Below are 26894 nucleotides of genomic sequence, written 5' to 3' on the forward strand. Positions count from 1 at the left end.
GCCTCAACCATGTTCGAACCCAGAAAGCCTGTTGGTGACAGATAGAACTGGAACCAGCCGTTACTCAGTCTAACAATTATTTGCAGAGTGAAACAATGCAAGTATACATCTCCTAATTCAACCAGATCACAGTTTCGGTAAATATCTCTTTATGTGTTCAAGTGAAACCCCCAACTGATGCCCTCTATATCCATACAATTAAACACAATTGATACGCTATTAACAAATTACTTCCTGTGGTAGTGCGTTCCACTTTCTCACCGCTCTCTGAGTAAAGAAGATTCTCGTGAATTCCCTATTGGATTTACAAGTGATGCTCTTATACTTATAATCCTTTCCATCCATATCAATCAAGATAGATGAAGGAGAGCTACAGAAAAGCTGTGATGGTGGAATAGCTCAATGAGCTGCATGACCTGTGTCTAATATCCCAATGAAGGATTCAATTTCAATGAATTTTGACAAAAAAAAACAACAGAAGCAACAAAAAAAATTAGAAGTGCAATGATTTGTGGAAGTTGTCAAGGACAAATTTAACACAGATGAGTGGAGTTATTTCAGCTCGCTCACCAGGAAATCCTTTGTACCACCACTTACCAAAAGCACACCTGTCAGGTGAATTGCCCCCATGTGTAACAGGCAGATTCAGTGCCTCGTAATCAATGTACTCCTAACTATTGTGTGCGACTTGCTTGGCTGGCCGCCCAACGAATGTTCTTTGTGTTCAAAGACATTATCACATTCTTGCTTTGTTTTTTGCCAACATCTGCTACAATAGGAAGACTTTATAGTGGTTGTATTTCTGCTAAAATTTTGATGGCTATCATTGTTCACTCTGCTTGAAAGCTGACTAAATTGTGTTATAAAGCGAGTTAATGTACATTGCTGCTTCACAGATAGACCTCCTTGCTTTTTTTTATTCATTTATGGTATGTAGGCGTCACTGGCTGGGCCCAGCATTTATTGCCCATCCCTAATTGCCCTTGAGAAGGTGGTGGTGAGCTGCCTTCTTGAACCGCTGCAGTCCATATGGTGTAGGTACACCCACAGTGCTGTTAGGGAGGGAGTTCCAGGATTTTGCCCCAGTGACAGTGAAGGAACGGCGATATATTTCCAAGTCAGGATGGTGAGTGACTTGGAGGGGAAATTCCAGGTGGTGGTGTTCCCATGTGTCTGCTGCCCTTGTCCTTCTAGATGGTAGTGGTCATGGGTTTGGAAGGTGCTGTCTAAGGAGACTTGGTGAGTTTCTGCGGTGCATTTTGTAGATGCTACACACACTGCTGCTACTGTGCATCAGTGGTGGAGGGAGTGAATGTTTGTGGATGGGGTGCCAATCAAGTGGTTGCTTTGTCCTGGATGGTGTCAAGCTTCTTGAATGTTGTGGGAGCTGCACTCATCCAGGCAAGTGGGGAGTATTCCATCACATTCCTGACTTGTGTCTTGTCGATGGTGGACAGACTTTGGGGAGTCAGGAAGTGAGTTACTTGCTGCAGGATTCCTAGCCTCTGACCCAACATCTAGCCCTACTGAGCTTGACTCATTAAACCTTCTTCGGCAGCATCTTCCAAGCCTGCGGACTCTACAATTACTGACTTCTACCCTTCCATTATTTTACAGAGCTCTGTCCAGTCGCTCCTCAGCCTACATTTTTCTAGAGAAATAGCCCTAACCTGTTCGGTCTTTAGACACCGATGGGTTAAATTTGCTTCTGCTGCTGCTCCTCTCAGATCTCTTGTGGGTTTTCTGCAGCCTAACAACAACCACTAAAGGATAGTTCCTCCATGTGCCCTAACAGTGTCTACGATCTACAAGATGCATTGAAACAACCCTTCAGTGAAATCAAGCCTTCTTCAACATCATCTTCCAAACTCATGACTTCTACCATCTAGAAGGACAAGGGCAGCAGATGCATGGGAACACCATCGCCTGGAGGTTCCCCTCCAAGCCACACACCGTTCTGACTTGGAAATATATCACCGTTCCTTCAATGTCGCTGGGGCAAAATCCTGGAACTCCCTCCCTAACAGCACTGTGGGTGTACCTACACCACATGGACTGCAGCGGTTCAAGAAGGCAGCTCACCACCACCTTCTCAAGGGGCAATTAGGGATGGGCAGCAAATACTGGCCTAGCCAGAGACGTCTACAAACAAAGTAAATTATGTTGCAATGAGGGGCAAGTTGGCTAAGGTAGATTGGGAAAAGATATGATGGTACCTAAGCAATGGCAAACAGTTAAAGAAACAGTTAATTCATAGTTTGTAACAAATATACAATCCCTTAAAGATTATAATCCCCACAGGAAATGTGATCCAACCACAGCAAACAAGAGAAGTTAGAGATAGTATTAGATTAAAGCAGAGCCTCACAGAATCACAGTGCAGAAGAGGCCCTTCGGCCCATCGAGTCTGCACCTGCCACACATTTTTCTGTTGTGACTCAATTTTAATGCTTCACACTTAGTGTAACCCCAGAGTGAAAACTGGGGCAGACTCGGTGGGGGGAGGGGGGGAGAATTGTTGAGCAGGTGTTCAACAGCAGGGAAACAGGCACAATAAAAACAACAAAGACACCTAATAATTCGCAGCCTCTGTTGGCGTCAGCGATTGGATCTCAGAGCTCATTGGATTAGGCCACACCCACAGGCAAAAAACAAAGCCGTGCATAGTTAAAGGGGCCTCGCAGCTGATCACAGGACAGTCAAATCTGAGTCTCCGAATGCTGCCATTGCTGCCTCCGAGCTCATGATCCCAATTGCTCATCCTACAGCACCACCGGGGGGTCACGACCCACAGTTTGGGAACCCTTAGGTTGTTGGAAGACCCTTATAACACTGCCAGAAAGAATAGTGAACCCGAGGGCTGGGAGAATTTTAGAATTCAGCGACAGACAACCAAGAAATTAATAAAGAAAGAAAAGAGACTGAGAGTAAACTCGCACGAGACATAAAAACAAATTATCAATGCTGCTGTAGGTTTGTAAATAGGAGGAGATTAAAATGGGCTCCTTAGAATCAGCAACAGAAGAAATAATAATAGTGAGCAAGAAATTGGCAGAGACATGAAACAAATACTTTAGCGCTTTGAGGTAGAAGGCGCAAATACATTTTGGAAATAATGGCAAACCAAACAGTCTAGTGGGCATGAGGAACATGGAGAAGTTAGCATTAGTAAGGAAGGAGAACCGGAGAAATTAATGGGACTAACGGTGGACAAGTCCCCTGGAGCTGATGGCCTACACCCGAGAGGTGGCTGCAAAGATGGTGGATGCACTGGGTTTAGCCTTCCAGAATTCCCGAGGGCAGGATTTTACGCTCCACGGGCGGGTATGCGCTCGACCCGATCGGGTGTAAAATAGTGCGCCATGACATCGTCAGGCGAGCGTCCCGGCGTCATCTCGTTCTTGCGCGATATTTCAGTTAGCGGGCCTGCGCGAGAGTTGGCAGCGTGCCCGCCGACGATTAAGAGGCCTGTGAAAGGCCCTCAATCAATGAATCAAAAGTAACTCCTCGCTTGTGGTTGGCGGACGGACGAATGGGACAAGCGGCCTCTGGAATTTTTTTTATGAAACCTCACCCATGGGCGGGGTGAGGCCACCAACAGTAATTCCAAAGAAAAAGGTATAATTATTCTTAGGCCGTTTTTAATATGTTGACGTGACAGAGTCACAGGCGGGGGACATGTTTCCCTCATTTCTTAAAATCGTTATTTCTGTTGCTGCCAATGTTCAGCTCCTGGAGGTGGCTCCCTGTGTCCAGGGAGGGCGTTCCTCCCCCCTCCCCCACGCAGACCTCTGCGCTCGGCCTCCTCCCCCACCACCACCAACCGCCACCCCCCCCACCCCCTCCACCACCGGCAGCGCTGAGCTTCTCGGGGCGCGACTCGTTAACTGGCCGGCCCGCGTGAAATCGCCGGTTGGGGGGGGTGGGGGGGGGGCGATCGCGGCCGTTTCCCGGCTGCTCCTGAACCCCACCACCCCCCCACGCCCCCCCCACCGCGCCAGTCTGACGTTCGGAAAACCCTGACCCTGGATTCCTGAACCGTCCCTGTGGATTGAAAGGTAGCAAACGCACCCCCCAATATTCAAGGAAGGGTTGGGGGTGGGGTGGGGGGGGTGGTGGGGGTGGGGCGGAGAGACAAACCCGGGAATGTTTCCCAGCCGCAACAGGGGGCTCACGGGTTCGGAACAAGGGGTCGGCCATTTAGGACAGAGGGGGAGGAGAGGTTTCTTCACTCAAGAGGGCTGCGAGCCTTCGGAATTCTCCACCCCGGACAGCGGTGGCTGCTCCATCACTGAGTCTGTTTAAAACTGGGATCGAGAGATTTTTGGATCAAAAGGCAACGAACAGGATGTGGGGATAGTCCGGGATAGCTGGAATTGAGGCTAAAGCTCAGCTGTGATCCTGTTGGATGGGGGAGCAGGCCCCGAGGGCTGAATGGCCTGTTTCAGCTCCTATTTCTCATGTTGGTGTGTTTGCTGCAAGCTGCAGGGTCGTTTGAGCCACTGCACTAATGACCCCGTGAAATCAACGGCCAGAACGTTATGTCCCACGAGCGGGCGTGCGCCCGACCCGAACGGATGTGAAACATTGTGAGATGGTGTCGGGCGAGTGGCCTGACTTCGGCCGTTAAGCCCATTGACGATGAAATCAACAGCGGTTTTACGTGGCCTGGTCCAAAGTCACAGTTGGCAGACAGGCCATTTTCCCAGGACCCTTTTTTATACTTGAAAATTGTTGCTGATGGTCAATCATCCGTCTGGTCCAGGTAAGGGAAAAATTATAAGCGTGGCTTCATTTCAGGTTGTGAACTGCTGGAGATTTAAAAAATATCAAGTTTTATTTTTTCTTACTTTTCCTTTCTGTCTTTCCCCCTTTGTCTCAATCCAACCTTCCCCTCTCTCTCTCTCTCCTTCCGTCCCTGATTTCACTCTGGTTCACCCTGTATCCTCCATTCTTCCCATTAGTTCTCAATCCTTAAATCTCATTGGTTAAGGAGATAAGACCATAAGACCATAAGAGCAGAAATTAGGCCATTCGGCCCATCGAGTCTGCTCCACTATTCAATCATGGCTGATAAGTTTCTCAACCCCATTCTCCCGCCTTCTCCCTGTAACCTTTGATCCCCTTACCAATCAAGAACCTATCTATCTCGGCCTTAAATACACTCAATGACCTGGCCTCCACAGCTTTCTGTGGCAATGAATTCCATAGATTCACCATACTTTTTTCAAGGACCCAGATGCCCTGTTGCTCTTGCTGGCCTGTTATTGGCTCGCGCTTATAGGAAGTTACAGAGAAAAATATTTTGACTTGAAAGGTGCTGGAAGATGTCTAACAGGGCACACTGTGACATGCAAATTCTGGCCCTATATTTTTGCCACATAATTATAACCACTCTCCAAAAATCTGTGTACAGTTCTGACCACCAAATTACAGGAAGGATGCGATCACATTAGAGAGAGTACAGAAGCGATTTATAAGAGGGGAGACTAGAACTAGGGGTCACTGTTTAAAAATAAGGGGTCTCCCATTTACGATAGAGATGAGAGGAATTTTTTTTCTCTCAGAAGGTCGCGAATCTTTGGAACTCTTTGCCCCGGAGACTGGTGGTGACAGGGTGGTTGAATATTTTTAAGGCAGAGGTAGATAGATTCTTGACTAAAAAAGGGGTCGAAGGTTATCGGGGGGGTAGGCAGAATGTGGATTTGAGGCCACAATCAGGTTAGCCGTGATCTTATTGAATGGCAGAGCAGGCTTGAGGGGCCGAATGGCCTCCTTCTGCACGGAATTCTTAGGTTCGTGTGTCGTTAGGAATGGAGAATTTTAGGCCTGAGGAAAGATCGGATAGGCTGAGATAAAAGCAAAGTACTGCCGATGCTGGAAAACTGAAATAAAAACAGAAAACGCTGGAAATACTCAGCAAGTCCAACAGCCTCTGTGGAGGGAGAAACGAGAGTTAACGTTTCGCTTCTTCAGAGCTAAAGAGACTCTCTCCACAGATGCTGTCAGACCTGCTGGGTTTTTCCCAGCATTTTCTGTTGTATTTTTGGATAGGCTGGGTTAGGCTTTCCTTGTCAGAGAGGAGGCCGAGGACAGACTTAGCTGAGCTGCAGGAAAATAAGATAGGCCTAGACAGAGTGGATTGGAAGGGTCTATTTCCCTGAGCAGAGACGTCAGTAGCCAAGGGGGATAGGTTGAAAGTAAAAGCAAAATACTGCGGATGCTGGAAATCTGAAATAAAAACAGAAAGTGCTGAGGAAGGGTCACGCAGACTCGAAATGTTAACAATAGGTTTAAAATAATTGACAGGATTATAGGACATTTGAGGAGTACTTTTTTTCACCCAGAGGGTGGTGGGGATCAGGAGCTCGCTGCCTGAAAGGGTGGGAGAGGCAGAAACCCTCGTTACGTTAAAAAAAAACCCACTAAGTTCTGGAACTTACAGGACTACGGACCGAGAGCTGGAACGTGGGATAATGGCGGATAACTCATTTTCATCCGGCACAGAGACGATGGGCCGAATGGTCTCCTCCTGTGCCTTAATTTTTTTTCCTATGTTTCTGACAAAAAGCGCCCCTGGATTGCCCACCTCACCTGGAGAACATTAAATACCTCACTCGCAGAAAGCTCAGTGAGTGGTTAAATTTCAGCGAATAGCCCATTTTACAGAAGCAGGGGTAGAGGTGATGGGCTGAGGTTGGAGAGGGCTGACCTTGGAGGGGTCAGCCAGATTCGGGAGAGATACAGAGAACGAGGTGATTAAGAAAACGGCAATTCTTTTCCTGGGTATCTTTTTAAGCTGAAGGCCCACCCGAGGCTCAAGTGTTCACCCACATGCAATGAATTCTGTGCTGCTTCTCTTTTCTTGAGCGCTCTCATTAAACTGCTGGCTTCGGGCCCGTAAAGAAGGTTAATTAACCACAAACTGGAAACGCATCCTGCTCCCTCCAGCCCTCCAGCCCGCCCCCCACCCCCCCGCACCACCACCACCAGCCCATGACCTCAATGTGTCAGATAGTGTAGGATAACGTGTGGGTGGCTGACATGACTCACAGACCGAAGATTACGACTGATTGCTTGGAGGGTCTGCTCAGCAGATGGGTCTCTGTTCTGTACCATTTGAAACTGCAGTGCTGCCAGGCCTTTTAACATTGTAGCCACGTACGCTGCACACGCGGGCCTGACTATAACTCTCGTCAGGCCTGACCCGAGCGAGGGTAAAATGGCGTCACTGCGCACTCGCGCAATATCTCGGTCGGCGGGCACGCGTGTGGGAGTGGGCAGGGCGCCCGCCGACAATCAACAGGCCTAGTAAGGCCACTAAAGGTTGAATCGGACGTTAATTTTCACTGCCTATCCAACCTTAGGGTTGGCGGATGGGGGGGGCGGGGGTGGGGGGGGGCGGAGGGAAGGCAAAAAGGCCAAGCCGGCCTTTGCGCACTTTTTAGGAAACCTCACCCACGGGCGGGATGAGGTTTCCAACAGCGATTTTAAAAAAAAGGTAAATTTTTAACATTTCGCTTTTTTAATACCTCAGAATTCTTTATTCTTAATTTTCAAAACTCCTCATCTCCCTGAGGTGCTGGGCTTTTCCAGCGCTTGCCCGCGTGAAGTTTGCGATTGACCTCCCGCCCCCTCCCCCTCCCCCCACTCCCCCCCCCCACCACCCCCCCCCCCCCCCCCCCCACACACACAGGAGGCGCTGAAGCACGCGTTTCACGCCGGGCAGGTGTTAATTGACCTGCCAGCGTGAAATCGCACTCCGGCCCCGATGGTGGGTGGGGGGTCATCTTCCCGGCCCCGCCACTCACCACCGCTGACCCCGCCCAACTCCGGGCCACGGACTTTTTCATGCTTTTCGGCAAATACTTTGATACAATTTACAAAACTGTAGCACATCGTTAACACGGTCCTTGAGATGGTGCAGAGGAGATTTACCGGTTCGAGGGATTTTAGCTACAAGGCTCGGTTGGTTGGGTGGGGGGGAAGCTGGGGCTGTTCTCCTTGGAACAAAGGGGATTGAGGGGAGATCTGATACCGGATTATGGGCAAAATACTGCGGATGCTGGAAACAAAAAATGCTGGGAAAACTCAGCAGGTCCGACAGCATCTTTGGAGAGAAAGACAAAATTAACGTTCTGAGTCCGTATGACTCTTCTTCAGAGCTCTGAAGAAGGATTGTATGGACTCGAAACGTTAACTCTATCTTTCTCCCTTGATACCGGATTATGATAGGTTTAGACAAGGAGGACAGAGAAAGGCTCCCATTAGCTGATGGTACAAGGACTCGGGGACCCAGATTTAAGGTTTTGGGCAAAAGATACAGAGGGAATGTGAGGAAGACCTTTTCTTTGCAAAGTGAGTGGTAATGCCCATGAGGGTGGTGGAGGAGGATAGGATTAATAATTTCAGAAAGGAATTGGATGGGTGCTTGAGGGAAATAAACTTGTGGGGCTATGGGGGTGGAGCAGGGCAATGGGGCTGTGGAGATCACTATATCCAGAGCTGGCATGGACTTGATGGGCCGAATGACCTCCTTCTGTGCCATAATGGCTCAATGGGCTGGATTTTTGTGGTGTTGGGGAGGCCTCGCAGAGCTTTAGGAGTGGCAGGCGAGAGGGTCCTGGATGCAGAAGTTCCACCTCCATTTCCAACAGATCCAATTTTTGCCAGTGGGGGAAGGGCAAGGTGTAATTCACACAGGCGAGAAAGCCAAACTCAGCAGGGTCAACTGAACTGGGTGCTGCATTCTGGGAGTCACGAATTGATGGAGTGACACAAACACCTTTGGATAAAGTCTGTTTAAGTGTCATGACCTGAAGGCTTTTTCAAAAATCTTGCTAGCTTGACAAAAGAACATAATTAAACATCTATAAGGAAGGGTTGCCTGGAAAGTATACCTGTGGGTTTGACCAAGTAGAGAGTTTAAGGGGGAGTGTTTTGAAAGACTGATATTAATTGTGTGACTGTAATCTTGTGCGCTTAAGGTTTCCTTTTTTTTGTTTTTTAAAACTTTTACTTTTAATTTTTAAAAAAACCTAAAAGTGTTCCTGGACCTCTTACTGCTGAGATCGGTACCTCTTCCTCTTGTTTTCAGAATACAAAAAAAAGGTTTGTGGCTCATAAGCCAAGTTTCCCTCTGGGATTTTGTTTGCGCAGCAATTAACATTGGCTGTGGTCGTACCATTGTGCTGGTGCCAGTGTGACAGTGCTGGTGCCAGTGTGACAGTGCTGGTGCCAGTGTGTAACTGCACAATGGTCTTGATTCAGGTAAAGGACAGAGGACTGACGGATTGCCAGCACTCGATGAGTCTCTCGTAAACTGTGGAGAATAAAAGCTATTTGATTCCAATCAATCAGACCTGACGGTTACACAGCAAAGCAATGTTCATTTCTGTCTGAAGCAGCTGCAGAGTGTAGAATTATTGGCCCAGATCCTCCAGGTTCCAGATTGTTGGAGACCAGACATACCCTAATGATAGCAATGGGACCCCTCGGAAGTCTGAACATGCCAAGTCCTTGGGAATCGTCTAGGAAGTCTGAACTTCCAATGGGCAATTTCCCTGCTCCCCGGGACTCTCTGAAAAAACCCCCAACATTAAGATAGAGTCAGAGACTTCGGGTGGTTCCAACTTAAATTACCTGGATAGTTACCCAGGAAATCTTAGACAGAAAAAAACCTGGTCAAACTCCTGGATAACTATACAACTGATCCCCCAATCACTCACTGCCCCACCCCCAACTCCCCCCTCAAACTCCTGACTCTCCTGACCCAACCTGACTAGCCCCCACCAGCTGGCTACCCCTGACCCCTCCCACGCCTCCTGATCCCCAACTGCCCCCCTGATCTGACCTGACCCAACCCCCTCGACCCTGCCTAACGACCCTCTGTAACTACCCAAAGAAGTGAGTTGAAACCATCTCTGACTCTGACTCGAAGTTGGAGACTTTTTCAGAGGGCCCCAGATCCCTTGGTCCACCAACCCACTCACCCAACTCCCAGCCTTCCACCTTACCCGCTTACCTCACCCACCCTACCTCCTAACACATTTACCTTCATTCCGCGGCTAGTCGAGGAAGCTTTGGTCCATTTAAGCTCTTTACTTATCAGAAAACGGCAGCAAGTGCCATTAAAAGTGTATGTGGCTTGTCTCCCCCTCCCCCCTCCCACATCCTCCCACCCCTCACCCCAACAATCCAACACAAGAATGAGCAGATCCATTTCAGGGACGCTCCGTATTTCTGGAGAAGCCGGGATCGGAGGTCTTGGCGCTTGGGCGTGGTGCAGAAAAGTAGGAGTGGATTGACAATCCGATGGTGATTACCACTCCTTGGAAAATTCCGGCCATAGAATTATACAACACAGGAGGAGGTCATTCAGCCCATTGAGTCTGTGCAGGGATTTTTTTTGAAGAGTAATCTAATTTTTCCCACTAACCCCCACCTCTTTCCCCATATCCTTACAATATTTTCTCCATGAAGTAGTTATCCAATTCCTTCTTGAAACCTGCTAATAAATCTACATCATCTACCTTATCAGGCATGGATTCTAAATCCTAACCACTTGTTGTTTAAAAACAATTTTCCTTGTGTCTCCTCAGGTTCTTCTGCCAATCATCATAAATCTGTGCTGCTGAGAAAGAAAACTTTTCATCTTGCACTTATTAGGACACTTTGTAAGAATACCAATATAGGTGCCCTTGCAAAGTGTCCTGATGAGTGCAAGACGAAAATTTTCAACATGTCCCTTTTTTCAGCAAATACTCAAGTTCTGTCCTACCAAACAACTATAAATCTGTGCCTTCTGGTTATCAAAATATCAGTCATTGGAAACAGTTCCTCTTTATTCACTCTATCTAAATCCTTCATGATTTTGAACACCTCTATCAAATCTCTGCTCTAAGGGGAACAATCCCAGCTTCACCAGTCTCCCCACAGAACTCCAGTCCCTCATCTTGGAACCATTCTCTTCTGTTCCCTCTCTCAAAAGCCTTCACAATCTTCCTCCATTACATACGAACATAACGAACATATGAACAAGGAGCAGGAATAGGCCATTCAGCCCCTCAAGCCTGGTCCACCATTTAATAAGATCACGGCTGATCTGATAGTAACCTGAAATCTGCATCCCACCTACCCTGATAACCGATCACCCCCTTGCTCTATCCAACCCTGCCGTAAAAATATTCAAAGACTCTGCTTCCACCACATTTTCAGGAGAGTTCCAAGGACTCAAGACCCTCTGGTGAAAAAATTCACCTCATCTCTGTTTTAAATTTCCAAGCCCTTATTCTTAAACAGTGACCCCTAGTTTTAGATTCTTCCACAAGAAGAAACATCCTCTCCACATCCACCCTGTCAAGACCCCTCAGATCTTATACGTTTCAATTAAATTGCCTCTTACCCTTCTAAACTCCAGCGGATACAAGCCTAACCTGTCCAACCTTTCCACATAAGACAACTCACCTATTCTAGGTATTATCCTGGTAAACCTTCTCTGAACTGTTTCCAATGCATTTGCATCCTTCCTTAAATAAGGTGACCAATACTGTACACAGTACTCCAGATGTAGTCTCACAAGTGCCCTGTATAACTGAAGCATAACCTCCCTAATTTTGTATTCAATTCCCCTCACAATAAATGATAACATTCTATTAGCTTTCCTAATTACATACAGGCATGTTGTGATTCATGCACTAGGACACCCAGGTCCCTCTGCACCTCCGAGCTCTGCAATCTCTACCCTTTAGACAATATGCTTCTCTTTTATTCTTCCTGCCAAAATGGACGATTTCACATTTTCCCACATTATGTTCCATCTGCCAGATCTTTGCCCACTCACTTAACCTATATATATATATATGTTTGTAACCTCCTTATGTCCTCTTCACAACTTGCTTTCCTATCTATCTTTGTGTCATCAGCAAATTTGGTAACCATCCCTTCAGTCCCTTCATCCAAGTCACTTATATAAATTATAAACAGTTGAGGTCCCAGCTGATCCCTGTGACACACCACTCGTCACATCTTGCCAACCTGAAAAAGACCTATTTATGCCAACTCTCTGTTTCCTGTTAGCCAACCAATCTTCTATCTATACTATAATGTGGCATTATGTGCACCAGTGTGCAATGATACAACCTACCCAAATCTGAGTTTAAGAACCCATGAAGAGAACGTTGGAACTTGGGAGTATAGTGTAAGAATAAGAGGTCTCCCTTTTAAGACACAGATGAGGAGATTTTTTTTCTCAGAGGGCCATTAGTCTGTGGAATTCTGTTCCCCAGAAATCAGGGGAGGCTGGATCATTGAATGCATTCAAGGCTGAGTTAGAGAGATTTTTGATAGACAAGGGAGTTAAGGTTTATAGGGGTCGGACAGGAAAGTGGAATTGAGACCACAACCAAATCAGCCATGATCTTATGGAATGGCGAAGCGGGCTTAAAGGGCTGAATGATCTATCCCTGCTCCTAAGACCTATGTTCTAATGTTCCTAAGTCCCTATGTAGGACCATTGCAGTCCACCTGGCCATGTACCAGTGTCTACAAAATGTCATATCCCACAATGCCTGTCGTACTTCTCCACACCATTTCTCAGGTGCTTATCCAATTCTCTTTTGGCCTCATTGATGCGTTTAGCTTCTGAGAGGTGGGGAAAGAGAAAAACAAACTTGTCTTATTTTGAAGAGGCACAAACTTGTGCATCACCCTTCCTCAGTCCCTCGCTGTGAGAGTATCTTCACCGCACAGGCTACAGCAGTTCAGGAAGGTCCAGCTTTTCAAGGGATGGGCAACAAATGCTAGCCTCACTCACATCCCCAGAATGAAAAGAAGATCAAAGAAAGACTCATCAAGTGAGCTTGAAGAGTCCTTTAAGGAGACCAAGTGATGTGAAGAGTGAATGAATAAAGAAAATACTCCTGATTTACTGGCCGAAGCTTATACCTACTCATTTCAGATAAGTAATACAGTACCGACTGTAGCCTTAAGCTAGTACATGAAGCAATCTAAAAGAAGATGTTATGCTAAATTCACTTAAAAAAAAACTAATTCTCAATTACCCGTGGTGATAATTACCAATAAGCAGAAAGCTGACAAATGTCATCTGCACCGCTTGGTAGAAGCAAAGACTATAGGAAGTAACTGTGTGCGGATTGGGGATTGATTATCTGCAGACAGCAGGAGAACATCTTCATCTCCATTAATCTAGAAGAGCCGAAGAACCAGATAAGTTTAAAATGTTCCTGCATGGATTTCCAGCTCGAGTTTTCCACGCACAAGCTTCCCGAGCGGAGTCGTTTTGGAAACGGTCTCTTTACAAATACAGGAAGATCAACTGGAAGGTAGCACTTGGGTCTCTTCTATTTGTCTGAGCATGCACACTTAGGCCAGGAACCAACTCCACTTACTATCATTCAAACTGTGCAATGTCCCAGAATATAACAGACAAAATGGTTTCTGTTTATTGCTTCCATCGCTGGCTTAACTCAGAATTGCTTTGAAAATATGAAAAAAAAAGCAATGAAAATCTCCTTGGGCCTTTTTCTTAATAAGATCATAATAGGAGCAGCAGGAGGCCATTCTGCCCTTTGAGCCCGGTCCACCATTCGACAAAGTCATGGCCGATCTAACTGTGGCCTTAACTTCTCACACTGGATATCGTTCTTATTCTGTTGGAGCTGATATTTATCCCTCACATAACGTCTGCTCACTCATTATGCTGTTTGTGGGAGCTTGCTGTGTGCAAATTGTTTCCCACATTCCTACAACTCAAAGGCACTTCCTTGATTGTAAAGCATTTTAGGAGATCAAGAGGTTAATGCAACAATGCCATCGTCTAGAGATGGGCAATCAATGCCAGCCTTGCCAACAGTCCCCACATCCAGAAATGTAAAGGACATTAATCCCAGAATGTCGCAAGATGACGTGTGGATTTCTTCAAAGCAAGACAATTTGCAAATCGCAGAGTCAAACTGCTGCGCAATTTATTTTGCTGCGACCTGCAAACAGCTGATCTGTTTGTTATTAATAGCTTCCTGTTGCACAAGCTTTCCCTGATGAAAGGTCATCGACCTGAAAGGCTGGGCTGAATTTTACCGTTTGTGTTGGGGTGAGGGAGATAGAGTGGAAAGTGAGCGGTCTGCTCGCTCCTGACCACACCCTCGCTGTCTCAGTACGGCCAGTCAAGCAATCGGGTGGCCAATTAGCAGCGTGACGGTTGGTGGGGGGGGGCTCTGCACCCAATCAGAAGTCTAGGCCGGGAAGTCATGTGGCAGAGGGGTTACACCGTGAACAGGAAGTCAGTCACGGCCACCAGTTTAAAGGCTCCCTGCCTTCTCAATCTCACCTTATTTCTTATGGCAGGCCCCCCCGACAGTCAAAAAACATACAAACACTGCCACCCTCACCGGCAGACTCTGCTGCTACGTTCAGCCCATGGTCTCATTGACAGACCCTTTTCTTCTGACCTTGCGTCACCTCCCCCATTCCTGCGGAATAGCACTCCCAAACATTTTCCCATCTGACGGTGGAGGAGATGGTAGCATAGTGGCAATATCACTGAGCTCAAAATCCAGAGGTGTGGGGTAAATGTTCTGGGGGCAAGGGTTCAAATCCCACCACAGCGGCTGGTGGAATTTAAATTCGATTAAAAAAAATCTGGATTATAAAGCTGGTCTTGGTAATGGTGATCAATAAACTAGCATCAATTGTTGTAAAAACCCATCTGGGTCACTAATGCCCCTTTCGGGAAGGAAATCTGCTGTCCTTACCTGGTCTGGCCTACTTGTGACTCCAGGCCTACAGCAATGTGGCTGACTCTTAACTGCCCCTCTGAAATGGCCTAGCAAGCCACTCAGTTGCAAAAAATTGTGGCTTCAAATCCTATCATGGCAGCTAATAAGAATTTAAACTCAATTAATAAATCTGGAATTGAAAGCTAGCCTTGGTGATGGTGACCATGAAACCCCTGGTTGTTAAAAACCCACCTGGTTCATCCCCTTTAGATGGAAATCTGCTGTCCTTACCTGGTCTGGCCTGGCCTACATGTGACTCCAGACCCACAGCAACATGGTTGACCTTTAAGCAGCCCCCTCTGAAATGGCCTAGCAAGCCACTCAAGGGCAGTTAGGGACGGACAACAGATGCTGGCCTTGCCAGCGGTGCCCACGCTCTATGAAAAAAATAAAGGAAAAAACAGTCCAAGAAATGGAATGGGCAACAGAAAAAATTGCAGACAGTTGGGTCACTGAGAAGCCCAGCGGCTTGTTAATCACAAATTTCAAAATGGCGGGCAGGCTTCCGATTTCCGCATGCGCTCTCCGCCTGTAATATCAGAGACTGGTGTGATGACGTGGATAGCCAAGCCAAAATCATCACCATGTATTTTACATACTTGTGGGGGTTGTGGCTCACCCCATCTCTGGCAGCAAATTCCAGCCCATTTCTCTCCTCACAGATGCTGCCAGATCTGCTGAGTATCTCCAGCATCTTTCACGTCTTTATTTCGTATTTGTGATGCCTGCTGTTTGAAAGAGAAATGAAATGTGGATCATATTACGTTGACTTAATTTAAATTTAATCTCCTCAGGCCCCGCATGATTTGCTGGGAGGCATCTTTTGTTGTTTCGAGTTCCTGCATCAAATTTGAATTAGTCACAGACACTTGGTACGATTAGTACAGTAAAATTTAAGTTCAATAGGCCAGTCCACCAGTCCGTGGCCAGTTCCTCTTGGAGCTGTTCAAAGATCAATGGAGAAAGTGGGGAGCTGAAAGGACATTTTTTCCCTTGCTTCAGTCTGCTAAGGAAGGCAGGTCTCAGCTAACAACAGCCACTTGCAATTATGTTTTTTTTTAAATTCATTCATGGGATTTGGGCATCACCAGCCAGGCCAGGATTTATTACCCATCCTTAGTTGCCCCTAGTAGTTCACAGAGTATTTAAGAGTCAACCACATTGCTGTGGGTCTGGAGTCACATGTAGGCCAGACCAGGTAAGGACAGCAGATTTCCTTCCCTAAAGGGCATTAGTAAACCAGATGGGTTTTCCCAACAACCAACAATGGTTTCATGGTCATCATTAGACTTTTAATTGCAGATTTTATTTTTACATATAGAATTCAACTTCAAATTCCACCATCTGCCATAGTAGGATTCAAACCCAGAACATTACCATTACTAGTCCAGTGACAATACCACTATGCCATCGCCTCCCTGAAGCTCCCTCAGCACCCTTGGCACAGTAAAACATTCCAAGGTGCTTCAGAGAAGTATAATCAGACAAATTCCGAGGCACATAAAGAGTTATTAGGTCTAGAGGTAGGCTTTAAGGAGTGGTTCAAAGGGGGGGGAATGAGACAAAGAGGCTTAGATTTATATCTGCATTGTTCCGACAAAATCTCTTGTGCCTTCACAATTTTAATTGTCCGACCATTGGAGACCCTGCCTTCAGAGATCTAAGCCCTAAGCTCTGGAGTTCCCACCGTTAAACTACACCCTCTCTCTACCATTCTCTCTTTTAAGATATTCCTTAAAACTTACCTCCTTCACTAAGCTTTCGGACATCTGCCCTACCATCATCTTATGATGCTGGGGGAAGGTAAATTTACATGATAATGCTCCTGTGAAAGGCCCTGGGATGTTTTATTACAATAAAGGTGTTACGTAGATAAAAGTTGTTGTTGGGCAGGAGGTACAGGTTGCCTCATCCCAGTTTCCCAACATCCCCACAGAGAAACAATGGTATCTCCTCTGAAGTTGGGGCTGATATCAAAGCCTCCACTAGAGAGTTTTTATTCCATTGTACACACTTCTTTTAGTGCAGTGCTTAATTTTAGGTAAACTCATTAACCCCTTCAAAACAAATGGATCGAGCACTTTTCTACATAAGCGTGCAGAAGAGTTTGATACCAACGTCTTAACCAGTGGATTAAATATTCATACAGATAATGTTCAAACCCTTCACGTTTTTAAGGGCACTAGGTGCTAAATTTGATGGGAGGCACAGGAAAAGACTCTGCATTGACAGACTCTGCAGGCTATCTGGCTGGAGACAACAAATAATACTTTACAATTGCTCATTTGAATATTGCTGAAAAGAGAGACATGTTGCCGAAGTTTTGCATCCAGCACTCACCAGGACAAATACAAGAGTGTCAAATTACAAACAATCACAACAATTTATACTAGAGGAGAAAAGGGTGTTGATTGGTTGGCCAGTTGACTCTGATTGGCTGAGGCGTTGTCATGGAGAAAGCAACTGGGAAGTATAGGGTCTCCAAGCTCCCAGATAATTTGAAAAAGGTGCAAAGCTTGAATATATTCCTTTTGTTTGCAGAGAATGGGTCCCTACATAAGAAAGCAGAAATTGATTGGCACCCCATCAACAAACATTCACTCTCTCCATCACTGATGCACAATTGCAGCAGCGTGTACCATCTACGAGATGCACTGCAGGGAGTCACCAAGGGTCCATAGACACACCTTCCAAACCCACAACGACTACCAATTAGGGGAACAAGGGCAGCAGATACATGAGAAAACCACCAACTGGAAGCTCCCCTCCAAGCCATTCACCATCCTGACTTGGAAATATATCACCTTTCCTTCACTGTCACTGGGTCAGAATCCTGAAACTCCCTCCCTGACAGCACTCTGGGTGTACCTACACCATCTGGCCTACAGTGGTTCAAGAAGGTAGCTCACCACATCAAGATCAATTTGGGATGGGCAACAAATGCAGGCCTAGCCAGTGATGCCCACGCCCCATGAATGAATACATAAAAAATGAGCCACTCTATGAGCTTAACTGGTTATCTTAAATTGGTTGTTAGTGTAGCTATTAGTGCACTCAGGATTGTTCTGTAAGTGCTGCTCGATCACGGAATCACATCTACCAGCAGAGGTTTTCTTTTGGATTTTGCAAGCACAGGCTGGTTGAGTATGATCTGTACTCTGCCCATTATGAGCAACTGAGGGAACATGTTGGTTGATTTGATCAGTCAATCACTGGGACATATGGCCTACCTGCCTGGCATCAAACCAACACTGAAATTCATTTCCTCATTTCTCCAAATATCGATCCAACTGTCCCTTAAATGTTCCAACACTGTATGCCAGCACTTTCTCTTCAGGCAGTCTATTTCACTCACTCATCACTCTTTGTGCAAAGCGTTTAGGTCTAAGACTCAGGATTATTAGAAAAATATGATATAGCACATTTTATAACCTCAGAATATCCAGAAGTTACCACAAAGAGTAGTTGCTGTGAACAGTACGGATACATTTAAGGGGAAGCTAGAGAAATGCATGAGGGAGAAATCAATGGAAGGATATGTTGATAAAGTAATTTGTAGAGGGGTTGGAGGAGGTACATACAAACATACGAACAAGGAGCAGGAGTAGGCCATTCAGCCGATCGTGCCTACTCTGCCATTTAATAAGATCTGATCAGATAGTCACCTGAAATCTGCATCCCACCTACTGCCAATAACCTATCACCCCCTTGCTTACCAAGAATCTAGCCACCTCTGCCATAAAAATATTCAAAGCCTCTGCTTCCACCACCTTTTCAGGAAGAGAGAAAAAAATTCACCTCATCTCTGTTTTAAATGGGTGACCCCTTATTTTTAAACAGTGACCCCTAGTTCTAGATTCTTCCACAAGAAGAAAAGTCCTCTCCACATCCACCCTGTCAAGACCCCTCAGGATCTTTTATGATGCAATCAAGTCGCCTCTTACTCTTCTAAGCTCCAGCAAATACAAGCCCAGCCTGTCCTACCTTTCCTCATAAGACAACCCACCCATTCCAGGTATTAGTCTGTTAAACCTTCTCTGAACTGCTTCCAACTCAGCTCATCCCACACCCCTGCCTTTTCCAAGAGTATAAGAAATTGGAGCAGAAGTAGACCACATGGCCCATCGAGCCTGCTCCACCATTCAATACAATCACGGCTGATCTTGGGCTTCAATTCTACTTTCCTGACCAATCCACATATCCCTTAATTCGCTGAGAGACCAAAAGTCTGTCTATCCCAGCCTTAAATGTATTCAACGATGGAGCATCCACAACCCTCTGGGATAGAGAATTCCAAAGATTCACAACACTTTGAGTGAAGTCATTTCTGCTCATCTCAGCCCTAAATAATCATCCCCTTATCCTCAGACCGTGACCCCATGTTTTAGATTCCCCGACCAGTGGAAACAATCCCTCAGCGTCCACCCTATCAAGCCCTTTCAGAATTTTGTACGTTTCAATGCAATCGCCCCTTATTTGTCTAAACTGCAGTGGATATAAGCACAATTTACTCAGCCTCTCATCATGAGACAACCCCCTCATCCGAGGACCAGTTGAGTGAAACTTCACTGCATCACCTCCTATGCAAGTATATCCTTTCTTAAAAATGGAGACCAAAACTGCGCAGAATATTCCGGATGTGGCCTCACCAAAACCCTGTGTAATTGTAGCAAGACTTCTTTATCCCTCTACTCCAATCCTCTTGCAATAAAGGTCACCAGGCCATTTGCCTTCCTAATTGCTCGCTGCACCTGCGTGCTAACTTTCTGCATTCCTTGAACAAGCACGCCCGAGTCTCTTTAAACATCAATGCTTACAAGTTTAACATCTTTTAAGAAGTATTCGACTTTTTTTATCCCCACCCTCCAGCCCTGCAACTCTTTTCTCTTCAGATAATTATCCTTTTGAAGCCACAATTGAATCTGCCTCCACTGCAGGTAATGCTGATGGACTGAGAAAAGAGCTGGGAGGAGGCTCATGTGGAGTGTCCGCCAGTCAGGCTAAAAGACTATTTCTGAGCTGTAAAATTCTGTTCTCAAAGGGACAAAACTCTCACTGATCAGGCAGGGTTCTGACAGTTCTGTCGCGGCTGTCTCCTATTGCCTTTCACATACATAAAAGAATCCATGGAGATTAGTGTCACTGGGGTCTTTTTTTCCTTATCTGTAAGTACCCGGTCCATTGTAGTCTCTTAAGCATGTCTTTAAATGGGTTCTAAATGACCCACACATTACTCATAGCTCTTAAGTGTTTTTTCTGATGCTTTAAGTATTGATCCCCTAAGTAGTGGGACTATCAGTTTCAGTGACAGGTCATTATCTTAGAATTTGAAAGGAGCACATATAGGTCCAAGAAGACTGGTTTATGGAAATTAATTCATTTTCTTCAGAGAGAAAAGAAATCATAAATGGGGCATGTCCAGCATAAAATCAGTTTCTGAAAATGCAATCGCTTTTTAAAAATTCTTTCATGGGACATGGGCGTCGCTGGCAAAGCCAACATTTGTTGCTCATCCCTAATTGCTCTTGAGTGGCTTACTAGGCTGTTTCAGAGAAGAGTCAACCACATTGCTGAGCATCTGGAGTCACATAGATAAAAACAAAAAACTGCGGATGCTGGAAATCCAAAACAAAAACAGAATTACCTGGAAAAACTCAGCAGGTCTGTGGAAGGGTCATGAGGACTCGAAACGTCAACTCTTTTCTTCTCCGCCGATGCTGCCAGACCTGCTGAGTTTTTCCAGGTAATTCTGTTTTTGTTTTGATCTGGAGTCACATGTTGGCCTAGACCAACAAAGGATGGCATATTTCCTTCTCTAAAGGACATCAGTGAACCAGGAGAGGTTTTACAACAATTGACAATGGTTTCATGGTCACCAATACTGACACTAGCTTTATATTCCAGATCTGTTAATTGAATTCAAATTCCCCCAGCTTCCATGGTGGGATTTGAACCCATGTCCCCAGAGCATTAGACTGGGCCTCTGGATTACTACTACGCCACCATCTCCCCCTAAATTTCAAATGTGGTTGTTTTTGGGGGGGGGGTGGGGTGGGGGGGGCTACCTTTCTGTTTTTCTTGTAGAATGTTTCTGATAACATCAGGAACAACATTTTTGATGTTAAAGCCATGTTGTCTATCGCATTGGCGAGCTATACTATGGCAGCGCAACCCCTCATTCTGCACCTGTGGATATCAAGATCATAACTTCCATTGTATGTGTGAAAAGCAAACAGCAGATGCTGAAGATCTGGAGTAGAAATAGAAGATGTCAGATATTTTAAACAGGAACAAGTATTTAAGCAATTTCCTTTTCAAAGTTGCTATTGAATCTTTTTCCACCACCCTTTCAGGCAGGGCATTCCAGATCACAGTACACTGCAGTGTCACAAAAAATCATGTTGCCTCTGATTCTTTTACCAGTTGCCTTAAATCCATATCCTCCAGTTAAAAACCCTTCTGCCACACGAAACAGTTCCTCCATATTTACTCTATCAAAACCCTTCTTTTTACTGTGAACACCTCTATTAAATCTCCCCTTATCCTTCTCTGCTCTAAGGAGGGCAATCCGGGCTTCTCCAGTCTCTCCACATTATCTGGAGTCCCTCCTCCCTGGTCCCATTCTAACAAACCTCTAAGGCCCTGACATCCATCCCAAAGTGTAGTGCCTGGATCTTGGACACAATCCTCCAGCTGGTGCCTAACCAATAATTTATAAAGGTTTATCATTACTTTCTTTGCCTTTGTGTTCTATAGCATCTATTAATAAAACCGACATGCTTTCTGTTAAACTGTCTTTGCAACTTTTCCTGCCACCTTCAAAGATTATCTACATCCAACCCCAGTTGCAAAGAAACAAGTGATATGCCCAGTCCAATTGATGAGCTGAAGCACAAAATACAGACAACAGAAGAGTCATACGGACTTGAAACGTTGACTGTGCTCCTCTCCGCAAATGCTGCCAGACCGGCTGAGTTTTTCCCGGTATTTTTATTTTTGTTTTGGATATCCCACACACCGTTGGGTTCGATATTCAAGAACGTTAGATGAACAGGGGTGGATGAAGGCTCGTGCAGCACAGACCATTTGGGCTGAATGGCCTGTTTCTATGATGTAGCCTTAGCATAACTATGTAACAGTGTACCCTGCTAGCATTATTTTCACACAAGGCCTTCATTCCCTAGAATTTAGGAGAATGTGAGGTGGCCTAATTGGAATGTATAAAATTCTTAAGGTGGTTGACAGGGTAGGCACTGAGAAAATGTTTCCCCTGTCGGAGCAATCTCGAACACAGGGGCACAGCTTCCGAATGAGGGGTCGGTCATTCAGGACTGGGAAGGAAAACTTCTCCACTCAGAAGGTTGTGAATCTTTGGAATTCTCCCTCCTGTAAGAGCTGTGGATGCTCCGTCATTGATTATATCCAAGACAGAGGTGGGGAGATTTTTTTGGTACTAAGAGAATTAAGGGAAATGAAGAGTGGGTGAGAAAGTGGAGTTTTTGAGGGAGAAAATCAGGTATGATATTATTATGGTAGGAGCAGGCTGGAAGGGCCAAATGGCTTGTTCCAGTGCCTATTTCTAACGCTGTTATGTTTATAGGGGAACAGGGCTGAAGCTGAATTTGAATTGAATAGCACTGGCGCACAATCAGGGCTGTGCACAAAGGCTATGTAAAATACAATCCTTCTCTTCCAGTTAAGCTGGGTGTTAATATTGTAGCTCAGTGCAAAATGTACTCCGGAATTTCCTCACTGTTTTTCCCCAAACTGTCACCATAGCATCACTGGAAACCTATCTATCCTGGCTTCTGCTGAAGTTATGGCATCAATTTGGAAGAATTCCTGAGGAAACTGCTGGCAAAAGTATTTAATTCCTAACATACCTTTATGACATTCGTTTTACTGTATAGTTATACATAGGGTTAAAGTAGTTCTAACTCTTTTCCATTTGACACAACAGAGCCACACATTCTTTTGAGGCACCGGCCCTCACACTTTTGCGAACATGATATTCCATTGTTGTGTGTGCTGGACCAGGAGTTGAAGTGTTTACACTAATTTATCGTGGCTCTAAATTGTGAAGGGCCAAGATACAATGGGACAGAATTTGCAGTGGAAGTAAATCAGATTGTACTGGCCATTATTTTGATGTACCCATGCCTGTTTAATCTGAATGATATTTTCTTCGGTGGACGAATGACATTTTGACCTGTTAACAGGGCAGCGAGGATAACCGGGCATCTGGGACGTGAGTGAAGAGGGCACGGAAATCTCCTTAACCTCAGTTTTGTTTAATTAATTCGTTTAATTTAAATGATATTTACCATTTTTCGGAGTAGACAGGCAGCCAGAAGGGGATATGCTGTGGAAAGCAGCCCCTGAGGTCTGGATTATATTCTGGGACGTGTGGGATTACTGTGGTTTACTATCCCATTGAAGGAAGTACATAGCAATCTAACATTCCGCTGTCTTTCTTGCTGTGATCACAAGAGTTTAGCATGTTGAGAGAAAGCCCAAATTGCCATGGGTACAAGCCTAAGGCACTCCAAGGGATTTTATCGTCTGCTGTTAAACGACATCTGTGGTTTTTCAGTTCTTCTGAGTCAGAGTACATCTTGCTTCATGCTGGGGAAGTAAAACTATGCCCAGCTTCGATTTTGGAGTTTACGCATTCTTTAATAATAGAACCCAGATCAGTTAGTCAATTCGCTATTGAAGAAATAAAGAGTTACAGAGCGGAGCAGAGTTACATCCACTCCGATGGGGAGGATATGACACAGTGGTATTGTCGCTGGCCTAATAATCCAGAGACTCAGGGTAATACCAAGGACCAGGGGTTTGAATCCCACCAAGGCAGGTGGTGGAATTTGAATTCAATTTAAAAAAATATCTAGAATGGAATGATTGTTGTAAAAACCTAGGAAATCTGCCTACATGTAACTCCAGACCCACAGCAAAGGGGCTGCCTCTTAATTGCCCTCTGAAATAGCCTAGCGAGCCACTCAGTTGTATCAAACTGCTACACAGCTCCAAAAAAAGGAATGAAACTGGATGGACCGACCTAGGAACCAGAAATGCCAACTGGAAACTCAGCCCTGTTGATTCTGCAAAGCCCTTACTAACATTTGGGGAGAGCTGTCTCACAGACTAGCCAAGCAACAGGCTGACATAATCATCCTCACAGAATCATATTTCCAGAACAAGTCCCAGGAATCATCATCAACATCCCAGGGTATGTCCTGTTCCACCTGCAGGACAGACCCAGCATGGTTGGTGGCACAGTGGTATACAGTCGGGAGGGAGTTGCCCTGGGAGTCCTCAACATCCACTCCAGAACCCATGATGTCTCATAGCATCAGGTCAAAAATGGGCAAGGAAAGCTCCTGCTGACTACCACGTACTGCCCTCCCTCAGCTGTTGAATCAGTGCTCCTCCACGTTGAACAGAGGAAACACTGAGGGTGGCAAGGGCACAGAATGTACTCTGGGTGAGGGACTTCAATGTCCATCACCAAGAGTGGCTCGGTAGCACCACCACTGACTGTGCTAGCCCAGTTCTAAAGGACATAGCTGCTAGACTGGGTCTGCAGCAGGTGGTGAGGGAACAAACAAAAGGGATAAACACACTTGGCCTCATCCTCACTGTGGTAAAGTGAGCTACCCTGTCTCTTTAAGAAAATGCAAGTGCACTGATCATGTGACAGCACTGACGAATCACTGTACAGTGTGGGCAACTGGGAACGGTAAGTCTAGTTCTGGAGGTTTCTGATTGAGCACATATGAACTGATGTTCTGCCCTGTGTCTCAATAAATGTTTATTCGTACATTAGTCTCACGCCGTTATTGATTGCAAGCAGCAACTGAAGAGAACATAGGAAGACGTGCAGTTAGAGTTCAGCTGGCCAACAAATTCATTTACCCAGGACATAAAACTCACCGACCTGCCTGCCACAGATGTATCTGTCCATGATGGTATCGGTAGGAGTGACCACCACACAGTCAATGTGGAGACAAAGTCCAGCCTTTACATTGTGTTGTGTGGCGCTACCACCGTGCTAAATGGGATAGATTTCGAACAGATCTAGCAACTCAAGACTGGGCATCCATGAGGTGCTGTGGGCCATCAGCAGCAGCAGAATTGTACTCGAACACAATCTGTAACCTCATGGCCTGGCATATCCCCCACTCTACCATTACCATCAAGCCAGGGCATCAACCCTGGTTCAATGAAGAGTGCAGCAGGACATGCCAGAAGCAGCACCAGGCATACCTAAAAATCAGATATCAACCTGGTGAAGCTATAACACAGGACTACATGCCAAACAGCATAAGCAGCAGGTGATAGACAGAGCCAAGCAATCCCACAACCAACGGATCAGATCTAAACTCTGCAGTCCTACCACATCCAGTCGTGAATGGTGGTGGACAATTAAACAACTCACTGGAAGAGGAGGCTCCGCTAATATCCCCATCCTCAATGATGGAGGAGCCCAGCACATCAGTGCACAAGATAAGGCTGAAGCATTTGTCACAATCTTCAGCCAGAAGTGCCAATTGGATGATCCATCTCAGCCTCCTCTGGAGGTCCCCAGCATCACAGATGCCAGTCTTCAGCCAATTTGATTCACTCCACATATTAACACAAGGGGGAGGAAATGGTGTAGTGGTATTATTGCTGGACTAGTAATCCCAAGACCAGGGTAATCCTCTGGTGTCCAGGGTTCAAATCCCACCACAGCAGATGGTGGAATTTGAATCCAATAAAAATATGGAATTGAAAGTGTATAAGATTATGAGGGGCGTGGATAGGGAGCAGCTGTTCCCCTTAGTTGAAGGGTCAGTCACAAGGGGGCATAAGTTCAAGATGAGGGGCAGGAGGTTTAGGAGGGATGTGAGGAAAACCATTTTTACCCAGAGGGTGGTGACGGTCTGGAATGCGCTGCCTGGGAGGGTGGTGGAGGCGGGTTGCCTCACATCCTTTAAAAAGTACCTGGATGAGCACTTGGCACGTCATAACATTCAAGGCTATGGGCCAAGTGCTGGTAAATGGGATTAGGTAGGTAGGTCAGGTGTTTCTCACATGTCGGTGCAGACTCGATGGGCCGAAGGGACTCTTCTGCACTGTGATTCTGTGAAAGTCTAGAAATCGTTGTCAATTGTTGGAAATCTGTTGTCCTTACCTGGATGACAATGTGGTTGACTCTTAAATGCCTTCTGAACAAGAGCAATAAATGCTGGCCTACCCAGTGATAACCCCAAATCCCATGCATAGATTTAAAATAAAAGAAATGGCTGAAGTCATTGGATAGCGCAAAGGCTGTGGGCCCTGACAGTTTACCAGCAAGCTGTTCCAGTACAGCTACAACACCAGCAACAACTCGGCTATGTGGAAAATTGCCCAAGTATGTCCTGTACACAAAAAGCAGGACAAATTCAACCCAATTACTGCCCCATCAGTCTACTCTCCATGAAATGGAAGGGGTCATCAACAGTGCTATTAAGCGGCACTTGCTTAGCAATAACCTGCTCACTGGTGCCCAGTTTGGGTTCCACCAGGGACACTCAGCTCCTGACCTCAAACATGGACCAAAGAGCTGAGCTCCCGAGATGAGGTGAGAGTGACTGCCCTTGACCTCAAGGCAGCATTTGACTGAGTGTGGCATCAAGGAGCCCTAGCAAAACTGGAGTCAATGGGGATCAGGGGGGAAATCTCTCCGCTGGTTGAAGTCATACCTAGTACAAAGGAAGATGTTGTGATTGTTGGAGGTCCAGGACAGCACTGCAGGAGTTCCTCAGGGTGGTGTCCTCGGCCCAACCACCTTTAGCTTCTTCATCAGTGATCTTCCTTCATCATAAGGTCAGAAATGGGCATGTTCGCTGATGATTGCACAATGTTCAGCACCATGTGCAGTCCATGTCCAAATGTAGCAAAACCTGGACAATATCCAGGCTTGGGCTGACAAGTGGCAAGTAATATTCATGCCACACAAGTGCCAGGCAGTGACCATCTCCAACAAGAGAGAATCCAACCATTGCCCCTTGATGTTCAATGGCATTACCATCACTGAATCCCCCACTATCAACATTCTGGGGTCACCAT

At 45.9% G+C, this 26894-nt stretch overlaps 1 protein-coding gene across 2 annotated transcripts in view; it reads right to left on the reverse strand.

The window, feature by feature from the left end:
• ddah1 (dimethylarginine dimethylaminohydrolase 1) overlaps positions 1-26894 on the reverse strand; it is a 222447-nt gene that overhangs the window by 43453 nt on the left and 152100 nt on the right. The window lies entirely within an intron of this gene.

This window comes from Carcharodon carcharias, chromosome 16 (genome assembly GCF_017639515.1).
Source record: "Carcharodon carcharias isolate sCarCar2 chromosome 16, sCarCar2.pri, whole genome shotgun sequence".
Lineage (NCBI taxonomy): Eukaryota > Metazoa > Chordata > Chondrichthyes > Lamniformes > Lamnidae > Carcharodon > Carcharodon carcharias.